The 7500-nt window shown below is 45.1% G+C and overlaps 1 protein-coding gene across 3 annotated transcripts in view; it reads right to left on the bottom strand.

Annotated features, from left to right (window-relative positions):
• hook3 (hook microtubule-tethering protein 3) overlaps positions 1-7500 on the bottom strand; it is a 32817-nt gene that overhangs the window by 24743 nt on the left and 574 nt on the right. The window lies entirely within an intron of this gene.

The following is a 7500-nucleotide window of genomic DNA, read 5'->3' as shown; positions in this document are numbered from 1 at the left end:
TCGACCCAAACACATCACTGAGTGTAAACACAACTGCTCTCTCTCTCTCTCTCTCTCTCTCTCACTCTCTCTCTCTTCCTGTCTTTTATAAGATCTGTGAAGCAACGCCTTCTCTCTCTGTTTCCGTAAACACAGCAGCATGACACGTCAGCGCCGTCCTCTCGTCCTCGCTAATCCCACTCACTATTTCCTCTCAGTCATTCAGGTCAACCCTGGCCTCTATTTCTGTCTGTCTGTGTGTGTGTCTGTCTGTCTCTCTGTCTGTGCGTGTCTCCCTCTCTCTGTGTGTCTCTGTCTGTCTGTGTGTGTGTGTCTCTCTCTCTCTGTCTGGGCGTGTCTCCCTCTCTCTGTGTGTCTCTGTCTGTCTGTGTGTGTGTGTGTGTGTGTGTGTGTGTGTGTGTCTCTCTCTCTCTGTCTGGGCGTGTCTCCCTCTCTCTGTGTGTCTCTCTGTCTGGGCGTGTCTCCCTCTCTCTGTGTGTCTCTCTGTCTGTGCGTGTCTCCCTCTCTCTGTGTGTCTCTCTGTCTGTGCGTGTCTCCCTCTCTCTGTGTGTCTCTCTGTCTGTGCGTGTCTCCCTCTCTCTGTGTGTCTCTCTGTCTGTGCGTGTCTCCCTCTCTCTGTGTGTCTCTGTCTGTCTGTGTGTGTCTCTCTGTCTGTGTGTCTGTGTCTCTCTCTCTCTCTGTCTGTGCGCGTCTCCCTCTCTCTGTGTGTCTCTGTCTGTCTGTGTGTGTCTCTCTGTCTGTGTGTGTCTCTCTCTCTCTCTCTCTCTCTCTCTCTCTGTCTGGGCGTGTCTCCCTCTCTCTGTGTGTCTCTGTCTGTCTGTATGTGTCTCTCTCTCTGTGTGTCTCTGTCCACGTGCATGTCTGTCTGTCTCTCTCTCTGTGTGTCTCTCTCTCTCGGTGTCTGTCTGTGTGTGTCTTGCTCTCTCTCTCTGTCCATGTGCGTGTCTGTCTCTCTCTCTCTGTCTGTCTGTGTGTGTCTCTCCCTCTGTGTGTCTGTCTGTCTGTGTGTCTCTCCCTCTGTGTGTCTCTCCCTCTGTGTGTCTCTCTCTCGCTCTGTGTCTGTCTGTGTGTTCCTCTTTCTCTCTCTGTCTGTCTGTGTGTCTCTCTGTCGGTCTCTCTCTGTGTGTGTCTGTCTGTCTGTGTCTTGCTCTCTCTCTCTCTCGCTCTCTCTCTCTCTCTCTCTCTCTCTCTCTCTCTCACACACAAACTTGTGTATACATGTGCTACAAAAACCCTCCACTTTAGGAGAACATCTCAGAACAACTACATCAACGACTTCACACTTCCACCTAAACGTCTTCCTCCTTTTCCTCACAGCAACGCTTTACGCAGGACGAGCAATACAACAGAATGATTGATGTTTATAACGGTAAAAATGTAGCACAAAGAAACCATCAGTTCCTGATATAACCATGTACCTAAAAATAACTAGAACAACAACAACAGCAGTAGTGGTGCTACTATAGTGACGTTTTGGTTGTTTTGCAATTTTTTTTTTTTTTTTTTTTTACATTACAGAAATAGAATAAGCAAAAAAATGATTTGCCGAGCAGGGAAGGTGCGTGTTCCAGTAGCTACACGAGCACGTGTCCTTCTTACGACTGGCCTCTGTCAGAAATGCTCAACAAGAACAGTAAATGACCTTATACTGATCACTCGTCTCTAGTCTCTAGTCAATAAACACTTATCCCTTAATCACTAATCCCTTGTGTATACGTGAGGATTACTCCTATAAAAAGATCTGACATGGCTAATGAGCTCACGTTGCTTATGTCATTTTCATTTTACGTAAAACAGCTTTAATAAAACACCAGACACACCAATGGTAGGCCAAGCGCTAGCTACCGATGTGTGCATTAAGCATTCATAACCGCACGGCGCTAATAAGCTTTCGGAGATCATTAATTTGTTAATAAACATCTGCATGTCACTGGCACGTTAATGAGAATTCACAACCCAACAAAAAATTTGAATATAAACAGCAAACAAAGACTGTGTTAATTAACACACAAACGCAAGGTTGTGGTACGTTAATACACGTTAATACACGTTAATACACGTTAATACACGTTATCAACAAGCACTTCAGGATGAAGGTTATGAACTGAGCGCTTACCAATAACTTAACATACTTTCATATTCAAATATCATCATTTAAATATTAATGTCCAATGTTTATTATGGACTAGTCTGGATCAGTTCCTCTACCCACGTTTACACGGGAACCACGGCGACTCCTGGTCAGAGTTTAATTTTAGCCCTCACATGCTGGTTACGAAATCCAACCCTGACGACACACACCAACTGCCCGCTGAGAATAAATCACACCACGGCACACACGCCGTTACATCTTTACTTTAACAAACTCCACAGAGAAATGCTGAAGTCGGTGATCCTTCAGAGGAAGTGCACACCCCTGACCTTCACTCAGGCACTCAGTGCGAGGAAACAGAAGATTGGGGAGGTGAAGACAGAAGTTGGCTACTTCGATAGGCCTAGAGCAAAAATGGGAAGAATGCGTTCTGAAATAATCCTCGTGTGTGAATTCATGATTGATTTGTTGGCAAAATATGAAGTAAAACAGAATAGAGCAGTTCACGCAAAAATATTAATGAAAAATACTATTACAGCTCTTGTGAGGTAAAGAAAACTGACGCGAACCGAAAGCACCGAGGTAAAGAAAACTGACACGAACTGAAAGGGCCGAGGTAAAGAAAACTGACGCTAATTGAAAGAGCCGAGGTAAAGAAAACTGACGCTAACCGAAAGGGCCTAGGTAAAAAAAACTGACGCTAATTGAAAGAGCCGAGGTAAAGAAAACTGACGCTAACCGAAAGGACAAGGTAAAGAAAGCTGACGCTAACCGAAAGGACAAGGTAAAAAAACCGACGCTAACCGAAAGGGCCCGAGGTAAAGAAAACTGACGCTAACCGAAAGGGCCGAGGTAAAAAAAACTGATGCTAACCGAAAGGACAAGGTAAAAAAACCGACGCTAACCGAAAGGGCCGAGGTAAAGAAAACTGACGCTAACCGAAAGGACAAGGTAAAAAAACTGACGCTAATTGAAAGAGCCGAGGTAAAGAAAACTGACGCTAACCAAAAGGGCCGAGGTAAAGAAAACTGACGCTAACCGAAAGGGCCGAGGTAAAAAAAACTGATGCTAACCGAAAGGACAAGGTAAAAAAACCGACGCTAACCGAAAGGGCCGAGGTAAAGAAAACTGACGCTAACCGAAAGGACAAGGTAAAAAAACTGACGCTAATTGAAAGAGCCGAGGTAAAGAAAACTGACGCTAACCAAAAGGGCCGAGGTAAAGAAAACTGACGCTAACCGAAAGGACAAGGTAAAAAAACTGATGCTAACTGAAAGAGCCGAGGTAAAGAAAACTGACGCTAACCGAAAGGGCCGAGGTAAAGAAAACTGACGCTAACCGAAAGGACAAGGTAAAAAAACTGACGCTAATTGAAAGAGCCGAGGTAAAGAAAACTGACGCTAACCAAAAGGGCCGAGGTAAAGAAAACTGACGCTAACCGAAAGGACCGAGGTAAAAAAACTGACGCTAATTGAAAGAGCCGAGGTAAAGAAAACTGACGCTAACCGAAAGGGCCGAGGTAAAAAAACTGATGCTAATTGAAAGAGTCGAGGTAAAGAAAACTGATGCTAACCGAAAGGACAAGGTAAAAAAACCGACGCTAACCGAAAGGACCGAGGTAAAGAAAACTGACGCTAACTGAAAGAGCCGAGGTAAAGAAAACTGATGCTAATCGAAAGGGCCGAGGTAAAGAAAACTGATGCTAATTTAAAAGAGCCGAGGTAAAGAAAACTGATGCTAACTCAGAGAGCCAAGGTAAAGAATTTTAATCCAAATCCAAAAGGATTTGGAGCCAACTGGTAAAGAAGAAACAACTTTTGTTTTTTCCCCCCATTTTAAACAAGTGGATGAACTGAGGCGAGAAAGTTGTTCACCAATATCACAGATAATAATATTAAAAAATAAGAGTAAAAAAATAAATACAACATGTATCTCCATAATGCAAATTAAAACCAGGATCAATTTTAGAGAAGTTTTCATTGGTCCTAGATCACGTATCTACGGTAGGTTTCGGGGGTTTAGTACGAGTACACAGCTACACACGTTTCAACCTTCTGCTTCACATCTGCTACAACAGCTGGTGCGTAAGCTGCTCAGATCAGCAGGTCTGCTTTGGCATGTCGCCTAGTGGCTATGGGAGGAATGTGAGCCGACCGACCGCGTTATTTCCGGAGACCAAAAGCAGCAGCCAGACGTCTTCAGGCGAGGCGGGTGAAGTCAGAGGAATGCTGGGATTCCCTGGAGCAGGAGTGTGAAGGAAACGTGGAGACGGCACGCCTGGATGGGCTTTCGGAGGACCACAAAGTGGTACAAGTTACCGTCTAACACTAAATCACACAGTAGACCACGGCTGTGAGTAATTAAGAATTATTTCTAGTAAAGTCACAACATTGCAACTCCATGAAACATCAAGAAATTAAAAACAAAACACCACACAGTTTATACCCTATATGGATGACAGGATGTGCAGCTTCGGGAAAATAATCAACGGCGAGTGTTCAACCACACGTCCTGAAGCGTTTTATTCGGTACCTCACTTTTTATCCGTCTATAGTTACATTCGACCATCCGTTTTCGTAGAAAACGTCAAGACTCTGACTATATACTGTACGTACTGACTCTGGAGACTAGAGGTCCACCGATAGAAGCTTTTACCGATAACGAAGTCGGGCGGTACCTACCTGCCGATAACCGATTCGTCAATCGATAGTTTTTAAAATCGTTACTGAACGAAAACACAACACTCAAAGTAAACTATTCGGTAAATATTTCATCCGCATACAGTAAATACAGTAAAATATCGCTGAACTTCATCGCAAAAATAAACAGTACTGACCGCACCATGAAAACGTACTGAACTTTTTCAAATGAAATACAGATATAAATATAGGTTACCTGTTAATAAATATTAAAGTAAATAAAAGATATACATCCAAACTGAACTAAAACGTAACACTCCGAATAATTAAAATTTATTTAAAAAAAAAAAAAAAAAAAACACTTCAAATAACACAACAAAATTTGGTCAGTGATAGTTTTTATTTCGCCTCTAGAGGCCGCTCTTGTGCCGTATAACGACGGCGGACCCTTCTCAGCTGCTCACGCGAAAAAAAACTATCGATACGGATATCCGATAGTTCCAGCTACCGGTTATCGGTGCTGATTCATTTTGGGTGGCTGTGGATCAGGTGGTAGAGCGGGTTGTCCACTAATCGTAGGATTGGCGGTTCGATTCCCAGCCCACGTGAATCCACATGCCATAGTGTCCTTGGGCGAGACGCTGAACCCCAAGTTGTTCCCGGTGGCAAGTTAGCACCTTGCATGGCAGCTCTGTTACCATTGGTGTGTGTGAATGAGAACCAAAGTAAAGCGCTTTGTAGAACCGCTAAGGTTAAAATTTTTTTTAAAAAAACGCTATATAAGTACAGACCATCCATGATTAATCGGTAAAAAGTTCGCACTCTACTGGAGACCGGATATTACTAAAGCGGCTCAAGCAAGCAGCACTCCAGCAGGCCACAGCGCTCAAATCACGGCAAAACTTCCTCTTTTCGTTTCTCGAAAAACGAAGCTCTCGGTGTCGGCGAAGTTCGCGGGTCGACCGCAGGCGTGAGGAGAGCGTCAGTCACGTCGCTGCGGCGAAGCAAGTTATTCACTTTTACTGCGTATGAATCAGACACGTTACAGCCCTGACACGAAAGGGTGACGAAACAAACATCTTTAATTTAGACTTTATCTAAACGAGCACGTCTAGATCATCAACGCCTTGGGTGGTGTGGAAAATAAATAAATAAATAAATAAATAAATAAAACCACAAGCTTGAGGAATGCTCATCATTACGCAGCCATCACGTCGAGTTTGTTCTCTCGCTTCGTTTCTTCGAGTGAAAAATATTCCGCGTGCAGAACCTGCTTTCATTACGCAACACCAGGTTTAGCTCACGGTAGCATCGCTAGAGGTTATTCTGAAGTATTGTGTGAACGACGAACGCGGCGTCCCGAGCCGTCCTAAACGGTACCCGAGATTAGAACGGTACCTAAACGGTAGTGTGCTGAAACGAGGATCCCAGAAGTACCCGGATGGTCTAGTAGATTTTCGAAGCGTGGATCCGTGGACGCCTTTTTCAGCTACTATTACCCACAAGTCCTTGAGGTAGAGAGAGAGAGAGGGAGGAGAGGGAGAAGGTGGAGGAGTTTCGTGACGGTTCGCTTCAATCCGCAAACATGGCGGACGAGTGCGATCTTCAGTGTCTTCAGTGTTTTAGTGTAAGAACTTCAAAAACGTTGAGCACTAAATCGAGGGAACGGTAAATGAATGGATCTGGTATAAATTATACAGCAGTGTGTCATCGGTCTGACTTTCTTTATTACGTGTCCGGACTTGCGTTCCTGCAGTGGCGCTTCATTCTGGTGCGCTCCTTACTTCTTATCTTCCGCCTGATGATATCTCCGGGACTTCGCTTTTCCATTTCTATACCGACGATCTCTTTAGATCGACCGGATGAATAATAAACCAGAGGAAGAGGCGGTGGAGTACTCGAATTCCCAGGAGGAGGAAGGGGTTAGCACGTGCAACAACTACTGTGTTTGCAAACCACGACAAAACACAAGTCTTTGTTGTTTCGACTCTGCTTGGCACCGCACCAAACAGCGAGAAAAGATTTTCGACACGATGCGATGGTTGTACAGTCAACGATATTTTCATATCGCAAAGTTAAATTCCACTAAAGTCTCCTGTAACCGGTTAGACCGCAACAGCTGCCCAAACTGCCCCCCCCCCGTAACTAGTGGGGCGGCTGTGGATCAGGTGGTAGAGCGGGTTGTCCACTAATCGTAGGATGGGTCGAGGCTTATGAGGGTTACGCTTAAGGGTCTACCCGTGGTTCTCCCAAGGTTCTGCAAGTCCTGGGATTTGAATAAACGACCTCGTGATCCGTCGCGCGTTATTCCTTACTTCATCAGTGTTCGCCAGCGATGCTCTGGTGTTAACAGGCGACACCACTGGTAAAAGCCTCAGAGACGAGGACCGACGGGTCAGCGCTGAATCGAGAGTCGACAACCGTACCCGTCTCAGCAGTGAGGTATCGGTAACAGGCCCGGCTCTGTATTTCCGTCTTCGCCTGGCACGGACCGTGATGAGGACTCCGTCACGCCATTTCTCTCCTCAGTTATACGGCAGCGTCCGACTAAAACTACGCATGCGTATTAAAGCCTAGCGGTGCGTTCAGGGACGTCCAGGAGGCGTATTATACGGCGGATTTCGCACGTATACGCCACTGAACTTCGTAAGACAAGAAGCTCTTGAATGTCATCACTTATGTTTGAGATTGGTACTAGACTAGAGATACAAAATCACCCTGTGACGTCAGAGGAGGGCAAGACCGCCAACTTCTCACTGCAATAACGAC

Source organism: Ictalurus furcatus, chromosome 28, assembly GCF_023375685.1.
Source record: "Ictalurus furcatus strain D&B chromosome 28, Billie_1.0, whole genome shotgun sequence".
NCBI classification, from domain to species: domain Eukaryota; kingdom Metazoa; phylum Chordata; class Actinopteri; order Siluriformes; family Ictaluridae; genus Ictalurus; species Ictalurus furcatus.
The sequence above is the reverse complement of the archived record's forward strand: the minus strand, read 5'-3'. Positions and strand labels throughout refer to the sequence as shown.